Genomic DNA, 23,087 nt, shown 5'->3' with positions numbered 1-23,087 from the left:
CAAAGTATTTCCATTATTATACAACCATTGCTCAAAATGGTTAACATAGCTGCAACATATGGTTCTGAATAGTGAATAATATGTGTGCCAAAATTCTGCAAAATCTGAGCACCAATGGTAGACAAGACTGCTTGGAGAGATACCATAAACTGAAGTACACTGGTGCATGATGTAGCTTAAAGAACTTTTTAATTGTAAGCAAACACATCCTATGATTAAAAAAAGGTAATTGTACTGCCTACGCTTTTTTAAAAATAATTTGTCTTCGCTGTACGTGGTTCGCCATCGTTGAACGTTGGTAAATCGCGTACTTTATTGCAGAATTTATTTCAAACGATTGGTCGTACGACGTTTTTTTTTTTTTTTCCGCCACTCCACTCGCCTGCCATCCGATCCCGAATATGCTATATTTACTTTCATCAGAAAATATAACTCTATTACAGACGTCTTTCTTCATGAATTTATGTTCCTGGCAAAAAGAAAGACATTTCTTCCGATTCTGTTTGCTGACTCAAAACTCCTTGTAAGCCTCCCGGTCATTATATACGCACCTCTTGCAGGTATTTCTGACTGTGTGGGCTCATACCTTCTTGCTCCTCTACTCTAACTCCCCAACCAACTTCGCAACGCTGATTATAGGATTTTTCTCGATTTCCCTCACAGTAAGCGTCACGTCTGCATCACCAGTGCGAACAAACGCCACTGTCAGCCAACCACAACCACCAAAAACTTCGGTAGTCTTAATACTAAAATCAAATCTGGCGCCCACAAAAGTAAAAGGACCATGTAGTACATCCTGCTTGGCAGTCCCATTAACTCCATCAGCACCGGGTTTAAATTCAACAATAGAAACTGCTTTATACACGGGCAGACGAGACCGTCTCATTCTTCTCCTATAACGAGGCATCTCGGTGAGCCGTTCAATGCAGTTCCAAATGCTATATAAGTGGTGTTTCCGGTAAGATGGAGTCATTCGTCGCGCGGCTGCTGCATCAGGCAACTGCAGGCAAGCGAAAGGTGGATATACACTGTACTAGTGCCGACATTGTGCATGCTCTGTTGCCTGTGTCTATGCGCCTGTGGTTCTGTCAGTGTGATCATGTGATGTATCTGACCCCAGGAATGTGTCAATAAAGTTTCCCCTTCCTGGGACAATGAATTCACGGTGTTCTTATTTCAATTTCCAGGAGTGTATATACAGCTATAGGAATACTTTTTGGATTCGCTGTAGTCTACCTGCATCACAGATTAAACCACTCTTCGCCCAAAAGACGAAAATAATAAATATAGCGATTTTCTGTGATGAAACAGTACTGAGAAACTGGCATGAATGTAATGAGGCACTGGATGGTCGCTTTAGGGAGTTGGGAGCACATCTGCACGCAAAAGTCATGTAATTCCCGTAAATTCCGTGGAGGGGAGCTCTGGCGTCATGTTCAATCACGTCCCAGATATATTGTATTGGATTCAGATCTGGCTAGTTCGGAGGCCCGGACATCAACTGGAACTCGTCACTGTGTTCCTTAAACCACTCCATCACGCTCCTGGCCTTTTGGCATGGCGCATTATCTTGTTGAAAAATACCAGTACCATTGGGAAACTTGATCGTCATGAAGTGGTGTACATGGTCTGCAACCATTGTACTATGCTTCTTGAGCATCCTGGTGCCTTGCACGAGCTCCATTGGACCCATGGATGCCTGTATGAATGTTCTCCAGAGCATAATGGAGCCGCCGCCAGCTTGTCTCCGTCCAGTAGTACAGATGTCAAGGATATGTTCCCCTAGAAGACGACGGGCTCGTGCCCTCCCATTGCCACGACGAAGAAGGTATCGGGATTCATCAGACCATGCAACTTTCTGCCACTGCGCCAACGTCCAGTGACGATGGTCACGTGCCTATTTCAGTCGTAGTTGCTGGTGTCATGTTGTTAACATTCGCATATGCACGTGCCGTCGGCTGCGAAGGCCGATCGTTAGGAGTGTTCGTCGCACAGTGTGTTCAGACACATTTATACTCTGCCCAGCATTGAAGTCTGATGTTACACTCCTGGAAATGGAAAAAAGAACACATTGACACCGGTGTGTCAGACCCACCATACTTGCTCCGGACACTGCGAGAGGGCTGTACAAGCAATAATCACACGCACGGCCCAGCGGACACACCAGGAACCGCGGTGTTGGCCGTCGAATGGCGCTAGCTGCGCAGCATTTGTGCACCGCCGCCGTCAGTGTCAGCCAGTTTGCCGTGGCATACGGAGCTCCATCGCAGTCTTTAACACTGGTAGCATGCCGCGACAGCGTGGACGTGAACCGTATGTGCAGTTGACGGACTTTGAGCGAGGGCGTATAGTGGGCATGCGGGAGGCCGGGTGGACGTACCGCCGAATTGCTCAACACGTGGGGCGTGAGGTCTCCACAGTACATCGATGTTGTCGCCAGTGGTCGGCGGAAGGTGCACGTGCCCGTCGGCCTGGGACCGGACCGCAGCGACGCACGGATGCACGCCAAGACCGTAGGATCCTACCCAGTGCTGTAGCGGACCGCACCGCCACTTCCCAGCAAATTAGGGACACTGTTGCTCCTGGAGTATCGGCGAGGACCATTCGCAACCGTCTCCATGAAGCTGGGCTACGGTCCCGCACACCGTTAGGCCGTCTTCCGCTCACGCCCCAACATCGTGCAGCCCGCCTCCAGTGGTGTCGCGACAGGCGTGAATGGAGGGACGAATGGAGACGTGTCGTTTTCAGCGATGAGAGTCGCTTCTCCCTTGGTGCCAATGATGGTCGTATGCGTGTTTGGCGCCGTGCAAGTGAGCGCCACAATCAGGACTGCATACGACCGAGGCACACAGGGCCAACACCCGGCATCATGGTGTGGGGAGCGATCTCCTACACTGGCCGTACACCTCTGGTGATCGTCGAGGGGACACTGAATAGTGCACGGTACATCCAAACCGTCATCGAACCCATCGTTCTACCATTCCTAGACCGGCAAGGGAACTTGCTGTTTCAACAGGACAATGCACGTCCGCATGTATCCCGTGCCACCCAACGTGCTCTAGAAGGTGTAAGTCAACTACCCTGGCCAGCAAGATCTCCGGATCTGTCCCCCATTGAGCATATTTGGGACTGGATGAAGCGTCGTCTCACGCGGGCTACACGTCCAGCACGAACGCTGGTCCAACTGAGGCGCCAGGTGGAAATGGCGTGGCAAGCCGTTCCACAGGACAACATCCAGCATCTCTACGATCGTCTCCATGGGAGAATAGCAGCCTGAATTGCTGCGAAAGGTGGATATACACTGTACTAGTGCCGACATTGTGCATGCTCTGTTGCCTGTGTCTATGTGCCTGTGGTTCTGTCAGTGTGATCATGTGATGTATCTGACCCCAGGAATGTGTCAATAAAGTTTCCCCTTCCTGGGACAATGAATTCACGGTGTTCGTATTTCAATTTCCAGGAGTGTAGTTCCGCCACAAACCGCCGCCACCAGTCTGCCCAGCCTGCGGCGTCCGAGATCTGCAATGAGGAGTAGCCATCCATCCTCACAACGTCTGTACACGGATTCATCTAGGCATTCCTCCAACACCCGATACGTCGTGCTGTTTTCGAAGTCCTCGTTCTGAGCATCTAGGCCATCACAAACCGCCCTCTGTCAAACTCATATAGATCGCGCGCCTTCCCCATTCTACCATACGGACAACGTGCACCGTGTGTTTGTCTGACTAGCAGTCATTCCTCGCCACGTGACGCTGCTACACACTGGACGAGTTTGTACCGATAGTAGGTCTGTGGTCAAAGCGTTCTTGCGGATCAGTGTACAAACTATAATCAGTACGTTGCCTTCGTCGATCTGTCTGGTCTCACAAAGCTCGCTGTTAACCGAGTAGGTGGGTCAGTGCATTCAATACAAAGAGCTGTGAGGCCACGTAGACGTATATGAGGTGGACAGAGCAGTATTGTGTCCGGCAGTAAATGAGTGTGTGTAGCAGGCACACAGGCGCAGCGTAGCAAATGCAGCGAGTGCGCCGCAAATCGGGATGGATGGCCGCCCCCGGGTGTTTGCTCAGCGAATGAGGGGCGGCCCCGCCTCCCCGGAGACGCCGTGACTAAACGGAGCCGCCTCCTGCTCACGAAGGAAGCGCACTCACGGTGCCTCAAAGACCACGCTCATCTGTCGCACCATTGCATTACGTACTTAGACCCAGCGAATGCTGCTCCTGTGCGATGCTGTTCTCAAGAGTTTTCGAGAAATCCAGATTCAAATTCTCACGAGCCTACTGAATAGCATACGGCAGTCACAGTTTTCGTGCAGCGGATTTAGAGCAATCCGCAAAAGGTCGATTTGCACACAATAGAAATGGGGTGGTGGGGCGGAACGGAACGTCTAAACATTCCTCAAACATTTTAAATGATGGCATTCACACAGGCCGCCACGGGGGCCGGAATAGGACATCAACGACAAGATCTCTCGCGTACAAGGTGTTTGACGTTGACGCTGGCGTGGGTGGTGGTGGTGATAGTGGGAAATTGGTGGGGGGGGGGGGGGGTGGAGAGAGAGGAAGAGCGTCGTTTGCTAACATTAACCTATTCTCGCTGCGCTCATTCATGTTTCAGTTTCCTTTAGTCCTTTATTGTCTTAAAAATTTTCAATGATACACGGATATTTCCACCAAAGAGGCCAGATCTCCGAAAGTGGAAAGTAATTTAGATTGTGCAGTACCTGGATGAAGAAGAAGTCTCCTCTGTGCTCAAATGAGAATATAAATTGATGAATTCTTGTAAATAACATATTTTAGCAGCGGAAAACTTCGTCATATTGAAAATAAAGTGTGTGGAGAAATGGGAGCCCAGTGCTTCCTCACTGGCCAAAACAGGAGATGGTAGTGATGTTGGACTCTGGGACCTGGAGCGAATTCGACGTTCTAACATGTCCCAAAGGAGTTCCACTGGATTCAGGTCGCAACTCTGAGCAGGCCAGAACGTTTCAGGAATTTTATTGTCCACAAGCCATTGCCTTACAGATGCTGCTTTATGACAGGGTACATTTCTGTGTTAATACAAGTAATCAGCGTCTCCGAACCGTTGTTCTTCTGAACGCAGTACACAGAACTGTAAAATATGTTGATATCATTCCTAGTTTTGCGTTTTCTTAAGCGCGATAAAGGCACTACAATCGAACCGCAGGAAACATCGTAACGCTATTCCCTCCCGTGCTTTACTGTCGGCACTACACGTGATGCCATTTCCCAAACCTAAATATTTCCATCGGACTGCCACAGTATGTAGCGTGATTCGTAACCAGTCATCCACAGTCGTTCTTTATGACATCTAAAGCGTCGCTTAACAGTGACGAAGGAAATGTGTGACTTATGAGGAGATGCCCGTCAATTGTACCCCGTTCCTTTAACTCCCTACGCACATTTTTTGTGCTAGCTGGAAGGCTGATAGCACTATGTAACTTACAAGCGAGTCCTTCCGCTGATTTCATGCACTTCTTACAACCACTCACCACTATGCTCTACAGTCCGTGTCCGTCAGTACATGAGGTCAGCCTGGCGCTGATTTAGCTGTGGTTGTTTCTTCACGTTTCCACTTCACAGCCGAATTGAACAGGTTCAAAATGGTAGAGACGTCACTGGTGGATTTGTTACCCAAGTGACATGCAACAACTAGTCCACGTTCGAAGTCACCGAGTTCTGTTTACCTATTCATTTTGCTGTTGCTACTTCTCTAATGTCGACACAATGGTCAAATGTCTCTGAGCACTATGGGACTTAACATCTGCGGTCATCAGTCCCCTAGAACTTAGAACTACTTAAATCCAACTAACCTAAGGACATCACACACATCCATGCCCGAGGCAGGATTCGAACCTGCGACCGTAGCAGTCACGCGCTTCCGGACTGAGCGCCTTAACCGCGAGACCACCACGGCCGGCGACGACACAATGCTCCACGTCTCCTTCTACACTGGCGGGCGCACCTCTCGTGACATCTAGTGTTCTATTCAACATTACATAGGGCAGTCCGCATATTTTCGATCAGACAGTATACATTCCGACTTTTTGCTTCGTGGATGCTCTCTCATAGTCCCACTTTCACCGTTCCCTTTTGAGCTTAGCGAACTGATGTTGTGCTGATTTTCTGACAACTGTAAAAGACGACGTCGTCTTCTGTGCCCTTAAGGCGACAGGTTACAACGCTGCACTGACTGAGTTCTATTCGCGTCACTTTTCTTTAATCCTCCACCCAATACACTACTGGCCATTAAAATTGCTACACCACGAAGATGAAGTGCTACAGACGCGAGATTTAACCCACAGGAGGAAGATGCTGTGATATGCAAATGATTAGCTTTTCAAAGCATTCACACAAGGTTCGCGTCGGTGGTGACACCTACAACGTGCTGACATGAGGAAAGTTTCCAACCGATTTCTCATACACAAACAGCAGCTGACCGGCGTTGCCTGGTGAAACATTGTTGTGATGCCTCGTGTAAGGAGGGGAAATGCGTACCATCACCTTTCCGACTTTGATAAAGGTCGGATTGTAGCCTATCACGATTGCGGTTTATCGTATCGCGACATTGCTGCTCGCGTTGGTCGAGAACCAATGACTGTTAGCAGAATATGGAATCGGTGGGTTCAGGAGGGTAATACGGAACGCCGTGCTGGATCCCAACGGCCTGGTAACACTAGCAGTCGAGATGACAGGCATCTTATCGGCATGGCTGTAACGGATCATGCAGCAACGTCTCGATCCCTGAGTCAACAGATGGGGACGTTTGCAAGACAACAGCCATCTGTACGAACACTTCGACGACGTTTGCAGCAGCGTTGTCTATTAGCTCGGAGACCATGGCTGCGGTTACCCTTGACGCTGCATCACAGACAGGAGCGCCTGCGATGGTGTACTCAACAACGAACCTGGGTGCACGAATGGCAAAATATAATTTTTTCGGATGAATCCAGGTTCTGTTTACAGCATCATGATGGTCGCATCCGTGTTTAGCGACATCGCGGTGAACGCACATTGGAAGCATGTATTCGTCATCCCCATACTGGCGTATCACCAGGTGTGATTGTATAGGGTGCCATTGGTTACACGTCTCGGTCACCTCTTGTTCGCATTGACGGCACTTTCAACAGTGGACGTTACATTTCAGATGTGTTACGACCCGTGGCTCTACCCTTCATTCGATCTACATCTACATCTACATCTACATCCATACTCCGCAAGCCACCTGACTGTGTGTGGCGGAGGGTACCCTGAGTACCTCTATCGGTTCTCCCTTCTATTCCAGTCTCGTATTGTACGTGGAAAGAAGGATTGTCGGTATGCTTCTGTGTGGGCTCTAATCTCTCTGATTTTATCCTCATGGTCTCTTCGCGAGATATACGTAGGAGGGAGCAATATACTGCTTGACTCTTCGGTGAAGGTATGTTCTCGAAACTTTAACAAACGCCCGTAACGAGCTACTGAGCGTCTCTCCTGCAGAGTCTTCCACTGGAGTTTATCTATCATCTCCGTAACGCTTTCGCAATTACTAAATGATCCTGTAACGAAGCGCGCTGCTCTCCGTTGGATCTTCTCTATCTCTTCTATCAACCCTACCTGGTGTGGATCCCACACTGCTGAGCAGTATTCAAGCATTGGGCGAACAAGCGTACTGTAACCTACTTCCTTTGTTGTCGGATTGCATTTCCTTAAGTTCTTCCAATGAATCTCAGTCTGGCATCTGCTTTACCGACGATCAACTTTATATGATCATTCCATTTTAAATCACTCCTAATGAGTACTCCCAGATAATTTATGGAATTAACTACTTCCAGTTGCTGACCTGCTATTTTGTAGCTAAATGATAAGGGATCTATCTTTCTATGTATTCGCATCACATTACACTTGTCTACATTGAGATTCAATTGCCATTCCGTGCACCATGCGTCAATTCGCTGCAGATCCTCCTGCATTTCACTACAATTTTCCATTGTTGCAACCTCTCGATACACCACAGCATCATCTGCAAAAAGCCTCAGTGAACTTCCGATGTCATCCACCAGGTCATTTATGTATATTGTGAATAGCAACGGTCCTATGACACTCCCCTGCGGCACACCTGAAATCACTCTTACTTCGGAAGACTTCTCTCCATTGAGAATGACATGCTGCGTTCTGTTATATAGGAACTCCTCAATCCAATCACACAATTGATCTGATAGTCCGTATGCTCTTACTTTGTTCATTAAACGACTGTGGGGAACTGCGTCAAACGCCTTGCGGAAGTCAAGAAACACGGCATCTACCTGTGAACCCGTGTCTAAGGCCCTCTGAGTCTCGTGGACGAATAGCGAGAGCTGGGTTTCACACGACCGTCTTTTTCGAAACCCATGCTGATTCCTACAGAGTAGATTTCTAGTCTCCAGAAAAGACATTATACTCGAACATAATACGTGTTCCAAAATTCTACAACTGATCGACGTTAGAGATATAGGTCTATAGTTCTGCACATCTGTTTGACGTCCCTTCTTGAAAACGGGGATGACCTGTGCCCTTTTCCAATCCTTTGGAACGCTTCGCTCTTCTAGAGACCTACGGTACACCGCTGCAAGAAGGGGGGCAAGTTCCTTCGCGTACTCTGTGTAAAATCGAACTGGTATTCCATCAGGACCAGCGGCCTTTCCTCTTTTGAGCGATTTTAATTGTTTCTCTATCCCTCTGTCGTCTATTTCGATATCTACCATTTTGTCAACTGTGCGACAATCTAGAGAAGAAACTACAGTGCACTCTTCCTCTGTGAAACAGCTTTGGAAGAAGACATTTAGTAATTCGGCCTTTAGTCTGTCATCCTCTGTTTCAGTACCATTTTGGTCACAGAGTGTCTGGACATTTTGTTTTGATCCACCTATCGCTTTGACATAGGACCAAAATTTCTTAGGATTTTCTGCCAAGTCAGTACATAGAACTTTACTTTCGAATTCATTGAAAGCCTCTCGCATAGCCCTCCTCACACTGCATTTCGCTTCGCGTAATTTTTGTTTGTCTGCAAGGCTTTGGCTATGTTTATGTTTGCTGTGAAGTTCCCTTTGCTTCCGCAGCAGTTTTCTAACTCGGTTGTTGTACCACGGTGGCTCTTTCCCATCTCTTACGATCCTGCTTGGCACATACTCATCTAACGCATATTGTACCATGGTTTTGAACTTTGTCCACTGATCCTCAACACTGTCTGTACTTGAGGCAAAACTTTTGTGTTGAGCCACCAAGTACTCTGAAATCTGCTTTTTGTCACTTTTGCTAAACAGAAAAATCTTCCTACCTTTTTTAATATTTCTATTTACGGCTGAAATCATCGATGCAGTAACCGCTTTATGATCGCTGATTCCCTGTTCTGCATTAACTGATTCAAATAGTTCGGGTCTGTTTGTCACCAGAAGGTCTAATATGTTATCGCCACGAGTCGGTTTTCTGTTTAACTGCTCAAGGTAGTTTTCAGATAAAGCACTTAAAAATATTTCACTAGATTCTTTGTCCCTGCCACCCGTTATGAACGTCTGAGTCTCCCAGTCTATATCCGGCAAATTAAAATCTCCACCCAGAACTATAACATGGTGGGGAAATCTACTCGAAATATTTTCCAAATTATTCTTCAGGTGCTGAGCCACAACAGCTGCTGAGCCCGGGGGCCTATAGAGACATCCAATTACCATGTCTGAGCCTGCTTTAACCGTGACCTTCACCCAAATCATTTCACAATTCGAATCTCCGTCAATTTCCTTCGATACTATTGCACTTCTTATCGCTATAAACACGCCTCCCTCTTCACTGTCCAGCCTGTCTCTGCGGGATACATTCCAATCTGAGTTTAGGATTTCATTACTGTTTACATGTGGTTTCAGCCAAATTTCTGTCCCTAGTACTATATGGGCGTTGTGACCGTTTATTAATGAGAGCAGTTCTGGGACCTTTCTATAGACGCTCCTGCAGTTTACTATAAGCACATTAATATTGTTATTCCTTGTTGCATTTTGCCTACTGCCTTGCCGCGTCTCAGGAGGCGTCTTGTCGGGCCTAGGGAGGGAATTCTCTAACCTAAAAAAACCCCATGTGCACTCCACACGTACTCCGCTACCCTCGTAGCCGCTTCCGGCGTGTAGTGCACGCCTGACCTATTCAGGGGGACCCTACATTTCTCCACCCGATAGCGGAGGTCGAGAAATTTGCACCCCAGCTCTCCGCAGAATCGTCTGAGCCTCTGGTTTAAGCCTTCCACTCGGCTCCAAACCAGAGGACCGCGATCGGTTCTGGGAACGATACTACAAATAGTTAGCTCTGATTCCACCCCGCGAGCGAGGCTTTCCGCCTTCACCAACTCCGCCAGCCGCCTGTACGAACTGAGGATGACCTCTGAACCCAGACGACATGAGCAACAATTTGCAGTCGGGTGCACCCAGTGCTCTCTATCGCCGCCGGTAGGGCCTCCTCCACATCTCGGATGAGACCCCCCGGCAAGCAGACAGAGTGAACACTGGCCTTCTTCCCCGACCTTTCCGCTATTTCCCTGCGAAACCCTACATTTCAGCAGGATAATGCACGACCGCATGTTGTAGGTCCTGTACGGGCAGGTCCTGCCTGGCCAGCACATTCTCCAGATCTCTCACCAATAACTGCTTCGTCACAATACGCCAGTCAGGGGTATCGTGTTGAAGCTGCATGGACAGCTGTACCTGTACACGCCATCCAAGCTCTGTTTGACCCAATGCCCAGGCGTATCGAGGCCGTTATTACGGCCAGAGGTGGTTGTTCTGGGTACTGATTTCTTAGGATCTATGCACCCAAATTGTGTGAAAATGTAATCACATGTCAGTTCTAGTAAAAATATTTGTCCAATGAATACCGTTTTATCATCTGCATTTCTTCTTGGTGTAGCAATTTTAATGGCCAGTAGTGTACATGTATCGCCACAACCAATTATGTTTCTTCGAAAAGAAATTGTAATATTAGTAGTAATCATAGTGGTACATTCGCAGATAGGTATTTTCTTTATTTGTTGTTTACTACGCCTGACCAGTTTAGGGCCCCAAGGCCTTTTCTTGTATCTGGCCGGGAAGAATACACACACAAAAATATTACATAACTATCACAGTAATAATAATTTGCCGTATTAATAAGATATTATAATTGGAGACAAAAATATTATTCGTATAATACGGAATAGTGATGAAATGATTATTATTTTTCGACCTACTCGTATATCACAGTGAGGACATACCGAGAAATATCTGCTTAGAATAACGTATAATGTACGTGTATTGCTTTTGGAACGTCAATAGAAAGTAGCTGTTTTCCCTGTTCATGTAATAGGCCGGATTTGTCTGCTTTCCTACCTGCTGTGTTGCAGACCGCTTCCGTTCGATAGCACTTGCCATTCGACAGTACATAACGGCTCAAGAAGCTCATTCGTTCCTGTATAATTCAAAGAGAGCTTTACTGGGTTTTTCTAAGCAGAGCCAATACCAGGAACTTCAATGGTGATTGATGAATCATCATATGTGTTTCTAGTATAAGATTAGGAAAAAACTGACGAGACTCGAATGCAGGTTGCAATAACGCTGCAGCTCGATGGCCGGCGCTCTCGTCTACTACCTAACAGGCAGGCCAATCCATTCGCCGAATATCCACTAGTTCCTTCACAATCTGCGCTTCTCGATGCGATCGCGAATTGTCATCAATAAAGATGATTTCTGTGCAGGAAGCACACCTGAAAAGACACACATGGAGAAGGAGTATTGTGTCAGAGTAACGTTGACCGGATGCTCTACAGGGTTCAAAGTTATGGAGTTCATCAATCCCATGTAATTTTATTTTTTTATTTATTTACAAATCAAGTTCCATAGAACCAAATTAAGGAACAAAACTCCAAGATCATGGAACGTGCCATTACATGAAATTACAACACAAAATTAATAACAGATAAAAACAAAAGTTTATGAACCCAAAAAGAGTCAAGCTATAAGTTTCAGTAAATGCAGCCAATAACATAACATAAGAATCAGCTTAATTTATCAAGGGACTCCTCAACAGAACAGAAGGAGTGAACCATGAGGAAACTCTTCAGTTTCGATTTGAAAGAGCGTAGATTGTTGATAAGATTTTTGAATTCTTGTGGCAGCCAGTATTGGGGCTAGGCCAGTGCGGCCCCAAAGTACCGTTATCCAAGATGGCGGTGATGACGTCAATCAATGTGGCGGATTTTGGCGGGAAGTTTGAATTTTTGAGGGAAAGTGCCACGCTCCCCTCGCCCAGAAAAAAGGGCACGAAGTTCAAATTCCAACACACCCTGGTTATCTCTACTAAGCAAAGAAAATGGCAGGAAAAAGGATCACTCTTTATTATTTAACCAATTTCAAGCACATGTGTTCTCCACTGGGTCTGGACTCCAACTGGCTTAGTTCATATCGTCGCCACCGTGACGTCAGGTGAGGACGCAAGTAGCGTTATTCAAGATGGCTGTACCCAGTGTGTTCACCACGAGCTCCAGAGCCCAACTGGCTTAGTTCATATCGTCGCCATCAGAGGACGCTACCATGTCGTCGGTTGATGACACAAGATCGTCTGCTCTCTCGTTATAACCAGACACGAGCCGCGTCTGCGCGCCCACCAGCGACCGCTTACATCACAGCCTCAAGCCCGCACCTTTATACTCGCCCCGGACATAGTCTTCTGTAAATTTGCTAACTAAAGTAACACCCACATCGCGCATGTAACCTATCGATTACCGAAGTACTTAATTCCATTTCAATTTAAATTATATTTAATAAGTCAATTTACAATTTTAATATTCAGTGATCAAATGAGATGTTCCACATTTTCCCACTATCAGCGCAGTATTAACTCATGACCTAGCACCCCCCCCCCACCCCTAGAATGCTGCACTCCTGTTGGCTACTACGTTAGTCATGTGATTCGACTTCATAGAAACTAGGACTTCGAATCAATTTTCATCAGTGGCACACCCACTTGGACTTGAAATCTAATAGTTAAATTCTCCACCACGATCCTCAACCCAGCACCACTGGCCCTTACCAACCAATGTTGGTGGTCTAACGTGTACTAACGAGCATATCACATGATTTAATCCAAGATGGTGGGGCAAAATGGGGGAAACAGATCTGAAAACAAGTCTTTATTTTACAGCTCGTGTCTCCACCACGATACTTACTGTCCAACTCACATAGTACACATTACTGCCATCAGATAGTACTGTCTTCGCTCCTATGACCTAATCCGAGACTGTGGTCTGTAGGGGTGAGAATTATGCTAAAATTACTTAGGTTCCGCTATGTTGCAGGTGAGAGTAAGGAAGGAGTCCACTCTATTTACTCTTGCACATTTTATTTAGAGATGGAATATATTTATCACAATTAGGCAAAACACTCTCCATCTTATCCTTGCGCTCACAATACACACTCTGAAGGCATGCAAACAACTCCTAATTTACGCAAAAATTTTAATTACTGACATTCACACTCCTCCTAAATAATTCAGCATAGGTATGTCTAGACACATACAGTACTCGTAAACTGTCCAGATACCTCATTGTACAGCCTATACCCCTGCTGGCAAAATAATTCAATACACGCCTGCAAGCACCCTCCGTCAACCCCTATCCACTAGAGAGCATAGACAGTCCCAAAGACGTGGCGCAGCCGTCAACTGTCAAACCATACACAAGCTCCGGCCCGCTTCCCGCAAGTGTCGACATCTCATTCATACTTCATTTCTGAGAAATTCCTATCCAAATACGCGTTTACCTAGCCACACGTGCTGACGTGATCTGGCGGGAGCGCAACCGCGAGCTGCCCCCGAATGCATGCGAAAGTTGCGTTTTCCTTATACCTACGTCACAGAACTCCAAGACCATGCCACCTCATGCCAGCATTGTCTTTCCCGCGGATGGCAGAATAGCGCAGCATGCTTCTATCTAACGGAACATACGTGACGTGTTCAGATGTGCTTGACCTCCACAGCATGGCTAACGCCGCGTCTCCCGGGGAAACGTCCGAGTCGCCGCTCGCCATGTAACAACGCTCTCAATCTTATTCTTACGTCACATTACTTTGTAAAAAAAAAAAAAAAAAAAAAAAAATAAAGCTAGCTTTCTACATGTCCCAGCTTGTATGCACGAAAATCTCTACTGTAACAGAACCTCCTAACGAAAATAACATTGAGTGAACGCCTTTCCCCTCCAGATTTCAACATACACAAACATTCCCTCCGCTATGTACAGACCCCTATATCCCAGCACAAACGATGGAGCATTCTTATTTGCCATTATCGAATTTACACGCCCAATTACTTATGCAGCCGGTATCAAAGCACGATATACCTATTCTTTCTGGTGCTTGCAGCCATTATATTACACAGAACGCTAAATTGCATTCATAGTTAAACCCGCAAAATTGTCTCCCCAATATCAAATACGTAACAGACTGACAGGAATATTGCAAGCCAGGAACATATTTACCACTGTAACTACAATTAAATATTACTACTATTCCTGCTACAGTCTGACACCAATCAATGTACCCGTAATCTCTCCTCTTGACGACTGTACTTCAGTACTTATAGCGAATAAAATTTTCCACTTAAAAATTGTCACTCATACCCTCGTCGTTATCAACCTGCTCAATCTATACGTCCCTCGCGATAAGACACACAGTCATCCTTTCTAGCTATACCATAACATAAACCATACTATCTTTACAATGTAATATATACACAGTTTACACAGCGTAAGCCACAGTAACTATACAGTACACTATATACACATTTTAGACAAACAGTGCAGTTATATTTTATGTCTGTACAGCACCCGAAAAAAATTTTTTACACAGATCATCAAACACATACCAGACTCGCAAGAATATTGAAGTGTGAAACCGATCACCATCCCAGCAATATATCACTGAGTATCTTGTCGATTTAGTAAACATACAGTTCACATCCCCCATCATACAGAATCACCCCTTTTCCATCAGCGAACCGAAGTCACTCTCACAACTGTTATACAAATTCGCGATCGATTCCCCTCGACACAAACGCGTTACTGTCTTCGCTTCCTTGCCTGCTCGCTTTTCTATTCGCATCTCCAGACTCGGGCATTACAAGACCGCAAGTATTTTCACCATAATATTATACTATTTTCGCTATACTTCCGTGATCGACAAACCTGTACATACTCAATAAAGACAGAGCTCCCTGAGGTGCCCGTCATTTGGCCCGACCCGTAGGCCATGTGTGGCGTGTCGAATCCCACGGTCGCGGCATTATTCCCTTTATTAATTCTAGGCAGTGGGTTTTACAGCTAAAGTTGTGAGCTATCTATGGTCACAAAAGACTTAACATTTTCTAGTTCTTGCTTTTCATTGTCTGATTAGACTATTTTTTAGCTTGTGAAGTTCTATACGAAGTACTAAGCGTATGTATTGTGTCTTCTCAAAATTCACTCATAATCCATATGCAATGAACCATCTGTCGATGTTTTGAAATTTTTCTATAACTGCCTTTTCAGTAGAGGACAAGTACTACTTTATATTCCTATACTTTTATCATATACAAATATGCACCAAATTTTTATCTTCTGAAGTTGCTATTGGATTATCATTTTGCACATCAGAAACAGCAGGGTAACCAAAATAGGACGTTGTGATACATGATGTCTGCTTCATGTCCTGAGTTATTATGTAATCAACGTGGAACTGATACACTCTGCTTCCTGTCATTCAGATAAGATACAAACCATGAACCTGCTGGTATTTTATGAGAATATGATGGTTCATACAATCAAAAACCTTTCCACAATCACAAAATATTCACAATGTTAGTGCGAGGGTCGTTCAGTAAGTAGTGCCCCACATTGTTTTCCTCAGAACATACACTCCTGGAAATGGAAAAAAGAACGCATTGACACCGGTGTGTCAGACCCACCATACTTGTTCCGGACACTGCGAGAGGGCTGTACAAGCAATGATCACACGCACGGCACAGCGGACACACCAGGAACCGCCGTGTTGGCCGTCGAATGGCGCTAGCTGCGCAGCATTTGTGCACCGCCGCCGTCAGTGTCAGCCAGTTTGCCGTGGCATACGGAGCTCCATCGCAGTCTTTAACACTGGTAGCATGCCGCGACAGCGTGGACGTGAACCGTATGTGCAGTTGACGGACTTTGAGCGAGGGCGTATAGTGGGCATGCGGGAGGCCGGGTGGACGTACCGCCGAATTGCTCAACACGTGGGGCGTGAGGTCTCCACAGTACATCGATGTTGTTGCCAGTGATCGGCGGAAGGTGCACGTGCCCGTCGACCTGGGACCGGACCGCAGCGACGCACGGATGCACGCCAAGACCGTAGGATCCTACGCAGTGCCATAGGGGACTGCGCCGCCACTTCCCAGCAAATTAGGGACACTGTTGCTCCTGGGGTATCAGCGAGGACCATTCGCAACCGTCTCCATGAAGCTGGGCTACGGTCCCGCACACCGTTAGGCCGTCTTCCGCTCACGCCCCAACATCGTGCAGCCCGCCTCCAGTGGTGTCGCGACAGGCGTGAATGGAGGGACGAATGGAGACGTGTCGTTGTCAGCGATGACAGTCGCTTCTGCCTTGGTGCCAATGATGGTCGTATGCGTGTTTGGGGCCGTGCAGGTGAGCGCCACAATCAGGACTGCATACGATCGAGGCACACAGGGCCAACACCCGGCATCATGGTGTGGGGAGCGATCTCCTACACTGGCCGTACACCTCTGGTGATCGTCGAGAGGACACTGAATAGTGCACGGTACATCCAAACCGTCATCGAACCCATCGTTCTACCATTCCTAGACCGGCAAGGGAACTTGCTGTTCCAACAGGACAATGCACGTCCGCATGTCTCCCGTGCCACCCAACGTGCTCTAGAAGGTGTAAGTCAACTACCCTGGCCAGCAAGATCTCCGGATCTGTCCCCCATTGAGCATGTTTGGGACTGGATGAAGCGTCGTCTCGTCGTCTCACGCGGTCTGCATGTCCAGCACGAACGCTGGTCCAGCTGAGGCGCCAGGTGGAAATGGCATGGCAAGCCGTTCCACAGGAGTACGATCGTCTCCATGGGAGAATAGCAGCCTGCATTGCTGCGAAAGGTGGATATACACTGTACTAGTGCCGACATTGTGCATGCTCTGTTGCCTGTGTCTATGTGCCTGTGGTTCTGTCAGTGTGATCATGTGATGTATCTGACCCCAGGAATGTGGCACGGTGTTCTTATTTCAATTTCCAGTAGTGTATTTATTGTCAAGAGTCAGACTTTGGTGACAATATATATCAACATATATTGTCCATGTCGTATTTTTCTACGTGGTGTCCATCACGTTCTATGATCGTACGACCGTTGTCGTTGTGGAAGAACATGTATTCCCTGCTGGTAAAAGCACTTGTACTCTAGACGTAGTCATGTTTTCACTGAACACTCTCGTCATCTTCAAAGTTTGTTCCCAGTAAAGAACCTTCAAGCGGCCCAAAGAGACGGAAATCCGATGGTGCCAGGTCTGGACTGTAGGGTGGATCAGACAGTGATGTTCAACCCAATTCGGCGATGTGTTTCCGGGTTCTCAGACTTATGTGTGGAAGTGCATTATCGTGTTGAAGCAAGTTTTCTGCTGGATTCTTGTCCTATGGAACACGTCGGAAATGGTTTTTGAGTTTATTCAGAGCCTTCACGTATGCCTCTGAATTGATGGTTGACCCTCTTGGCATCAAATCCACGAGAGTGACGCCATCACAATCCCAGAAGACTGTCACCATGACTTTTCCAGCAGAGGGGGCTGTCTTCAATTTCCTCTTATGTGGTGAATGAGGATGATGCCATTCCATGGGCTGGTTTTCTGTTTCCGGCGCAAAGTGGTGCACCCAGCTTTCGCCCCACGTAACGATCGGTGACAGAAAGGCCTCTCCGTGGGTCTCAAAACGCTCCAGCAATTCAGATGAAATGGACTTTCTTTGAATCTTGTGGCCTCCTGTGAACAAAATGGTTCAAATGGCTCTGAGCACTATGGGACTTAACATCTGAGGTCATCAGTCCCCTAGAACTTAGAACTACTTAAACCTAACTAACCTAAGGACATCACACACATCCATGCCCGAGGCAGGATTCGAACCTGCGACAGTAGCGGTCACGTGGTTCCTGACTGAAGCGCCTAGAACCGCACGGCTACTGCGACCGGCCCCTGTGAACACTCGTGGAACCCATCGTGAACACCTCTTTGAATATCCGAGAGTCTCGATCAGTGCGGACGCACTGCCAATGCTGACCGACAGCTGTAGAGCGAATTGTCGAGTTGTGATTCACCGATCGGCACGAATAATGACATCCGCACGATTGAGCATGTCTGGAGCATTGGCTGTGACAGGACGACCCGAGCGTGGCTGATTGTGGAGCTCTGTTTCTGTATATACTGAGGCTGTAACTTTGTTTACCTATCACTCAACTGTACTCCTATCAACTGCAGCATCGCCATACACTGCATACAACCGTTTATTGGTACTTACCACAGTTTCTTTTTCTGCACACAAGAATTCAATAACAACACGCTGCTTGTGACGTGAGTCGTATGTGGACGCCATTTTGACGCTGCACTACGGCGCTGCAGTCTGCCAGAACGGTTCGAAACTGGCACACAGTAAAAACATCAAATGTGAAGCACCAACAAGGACGTTTGTCTATGTATATTAATGGTTTAAAAAAATATGGGGTATTTTTCATTGAAAGAACCTCGTAATTTATGATTTATTGATTCTGGTATGTTGAAATAAATATAACCTATCATTTAACTCTCAAACTTTCTGGCTGATTAAAATTTTGTAACGCACTGGGAACTTAACCCACAAGCTTGCCAATCGTAGCTGACTAGGGTATCCAGGCGCTATTCACTGCCCGCCTCAGAGTCTGATTTCCGAACTACTGTCTACCTTCTTGGACTCACACCCCTGGAAGAAATTGTTTAGCCACAGCCTATAGGATTATTTCCAAAATTAGTTTTACGTAGCAGGGGAGTGCTTGTTTTTCTTAGGATGACGTGCTCAAAACTAAACTATCTGCTACTGACAGAAAAAAGTTGTTAAAACTGTCTGCAATTTTGCGGCTATCTTTGATGAGTCCACTCTCTACTTTACACTAATTTCTCTTTTTTTCAGGATTCACTTTTCCCGTTTCCTTTACTAGGATCCATATAATTCTAATTTTGTTGCTAGTGGAGCTTAATTTTTTTTATTTTTGTTAGTACATACATTTTGATACTCTAATGACGTTACTCAGAGTTTTACTGTACAGTTTTTAACGTGATTTAATCGTTTTACTGTACAGTTTTTAACGTGATGTAATCGTGTGTTCCAGCGCTTTCCTTGGTGTTAAGTGCAGCCTTTTCTTACTCTTACATGATATTTTGATTCCATTCCGGGGATGTAAGTGAATTCAACCAGTACACACAGGTTAATTCTTAGGAGAACAGTTTGCAAAGTACATTTTGACTACGTTATATAATACGTTACTGTAGTCTATAACAGCAGAGATGTTGTGTACATCTTTACAGTCTGTGTTTCGCAATTATTTCTTGAATTTCTCCATTTTTTTCATTTTTACCCCTTTAGTTCTTTTTATTGATGTCTTACACTTTCATATTAAATATCAACAGCTGATTTTCAACGTTTGAGAGACCATTAACAAAGGAAACTACAAAATGACTTTGCAGTCTCGATGCTCCCTAAAAATGTTATAGTAGGGTTGATGGTTAGCAAAACTTTTGTTGCAGATTTTATGATGAGCATTAGATTATATGAAATGGCAAGAGACACAAATGTTGATCTCGAAGAGGTACACTCTAAAAAAATTACATTAAAACTCCACTTTTTATATCACCTCATTCTTCTGGTAAGTTAAGAATTTTAATAATGTATGCAGTTGTTTCATAAATAATTCACCACTGCGACAAAGAGCCTTGTATAATGTGACAATTGTTGTTGACTTTCCATGAAACTCTACTTCTGCAGCACTAGCTTCAAAATGCTGATCATTGCAAAATCTATGGATATCAGTTTTTTATAAATATATTTATATCCTTTTTTAAGTAAGTGAGAATTTCTTCTTTATGTATACTTTACCTGTACTTTTTGAATACTTAATTACGACCTTTCATTTTGAGCATTCCTGTATCAGTGCTCAATTGATGTGCAGAAAAACATATTACATCTAAATGTTTTCCAGAGTGCAGTTCATATAAACAAATGAAAAGTTATTTGATTTTTAACCCACTAATATTTTGATCCAATAGGTTTATTTTTAGGCCCGCTTCAGTTATATTTACTTATTTTAGCACTAAGCACCAAAAATCTGAGTATATCCTAATAAAGGTGCTGTCCTCACACCAGTGACTGCAGAATACTCCCATAACCGACAGTGACCCTCCCCTTAAAAATTTTCCTTTCAGGCCACCGAATTTACTTTTTCCTTTCAAAATTGTGTTATTTCATAATAAATTAACTTTTATTAACACGTTTATGGAACAGAGAGAAAAGATAAAAGTCGTATATCTATGTCTGTTATGGATCATGTTTATCTCTGTCTATGAGGCTGGTTGCATGCAGAACAGGGGTTGGCTACGTGCTAGGCCAATGACTTCATCACGATGGCAGATGACGATAAATTTAAAAATCCAAGATGGCTGGAGATTTAAAAATTAAAGACAGATGATGGTAAAAAATTTAAAAATGAAAGCTGTCAGATGTGTAGCAAATTTAAAAATTTAATGTCAGATGGCAGTAAACTTGAAAATTATAATATAGTGGATGGCGAGGTATATGTTTCAGCCACAGTGCAAGATGGCACTTGAAGAAAAATTGTTACAACCAATCACAGTGCACTATTCTTTTTCTTTTTCTTTTTGCCATAGACCACTATGTTCCAAAGTATCCACAGTGCTACTTATCAAATGCACACGTGTACACACACACACACACACACACACACACACACACACACACACACACACAAACACAAACACATAAGATCTTCTTTTTTTTTAATTTTTGCGTCATGTTCAGAATTTTCGACAGAAGTTCAAAACAAGCTTATTGAGGTGCCATGTTGAAACATGCTTGCATATTTATCAAACATTTTTCGTGACCACGCACACACACGATGCACATGATGTCTATCAACTACCAGAATGTCTGAGATATCTGCAATAATACTTCAGCAACACAAAAACCGCAATGTTTACTTCAAACACAGCACACACACACACACACACACACACACACACACACACACACACACACATGTCGAGTTGGTGTCTATCACATTATTGTGAGCTTCTCCAATGCTATTTCCACAGTTTCACATAACAGACAGCTGACAATCCAAGTTAGGCCTAACAGATTGATGTCAACCTTGCCAAGCAGAAAATACAACTTGGCTAAAATACTAGTGAAACACACAACAAACAGGCAGTCTCAATGTAATTAATAGACCTGCTCCTGATGTAAGGATCAATAAATCCTCAGATTAACTACTTCCCAATCCGTAAGTTTACAACTGCACATAAATATGTAAATGCTGTGGACACTTTACTCTGATGTTGTGTATTGTCATAACCTAACATTTCTCACCACCACCGAGCAGCGTACATTAGTTAGCACAGTTGATTCGCTTTCGAGAGGACGACCGTTCAAACCCACATCCGGGCATCCTGATTTAGGTTTTCCATGATTTCCATAAATCGCTTAAGACATATGCGGGAATAGTTACTCCGGAAGGACCTGGCTGCTTTCCTTCTCCATCCTTCTCTAATGCGAGCTTGTGCTCCGTCTCTTATAACTCGTTGTCGACGGGACATTAAACACTAATCTCTTCCTACATAATCAATTTAGGAGAGATGAATGTACTGAGAAAAATATAACCGATGACTCTGATAGGCAATTATTGAGTTTTATTGCAAATTATTGGGTCTAGTCGATGCCAAGTACGAAACTTTAGGTAATTTTTGGATAATTAGTGTTGTGTATGCCACAAAAAATTCAGAATGTTCGGATATTTTTGAGTACCCAGTAAAGTACTTCGAAAGACGCAAGTTACACGCTTTATATCATTTCTCAGTAAGTATGACGTAAAAAAATTCAGAGCTTTCAGATAGTTTTGAGCACAGCCAAAAGTACTGCAAGTTATACCCTTTTCATAATATTTGGGGTAAATTCTTTTAATAGGGTGTAAAAAAATTATAGCATTTCGATACTTTTGGATACCCTGCAAGGTACTATGAAATACTGCAAGTTACATCCTTTATGTAGTTTTGTGCGCATGTGTATTTTGTGTGTGTGTGTGTGTGTGTGTGTGTGTGTGTGTGTGTGTTTACGTTTAGTAAATGACTGAATAATTTTCCACGTGGACCTCCAAGAGGCTTATGGAAATACTGTGGATAATTTCTAACATGGTAAAAAGATTATACTGCAGTTTGATTGCTTGTAAAAATTTTCCTGACAGTGCTATCTTGCTCTCTGATTGGCTGAAGGACAACCCTTGTCATCCACCATTCTAATTTTTTAATATTTAATTTTTAAATTTGTTGTACGTCCAACATCTTTAATTTTTAAATTATGTGCCAGCTGCTAATGGAAGTGTGTGTTGTTATCCAGTATGAATCAACAGGTGGAAGTAATGTGTCTGTCACACGTGAACATCTACAAACCGTGTATTATGAAGAGATCATGTCTCGTGAAATGGTTGGTCGCTGGTGTCGCACGTTCTGAAAAGGAAGGCAGCGTGTGGATGATGAAGATCGAAGTGTGTATCCCTGCATATCCACAAATGAAAACTCCTTGTGCGACAGAAGGCTGTTGTGACCGAGCGGTTCTAGGCACTTCAGTCCGGAACCGCGCTGCTGCTACGGTCGCAGGTTCGAATCCTGCCTCGGGCATGGATGCGTGTGATGTCCTTAGGTTAGTTAGGTTTAAGTAGTTCTAAGTCTATGGCACTGATGACCTCAGACATTAAGTCTCATAGTGCT

This window comes from Schistocerca gregaria, chromosome X (assembly GCF_023897955.1).
Source record: "Schistocerca gregaria isolate iqSchGreg1 chromosome X, iqSchGreg1.2, whole genome shotgun sequence".
Taxonomy (NCBI): domain Eukaryota; kingdom Metazoa; phylum Arthropoda; class Insecta; order Orthoptera; family Acrididae; genus Schistocerca; species Schistocerca gregaria.
The sequence above is the reverse complement of the archived record's forward strand: the minus strand, read 5'-3'. Positions refer to the sequence as shown.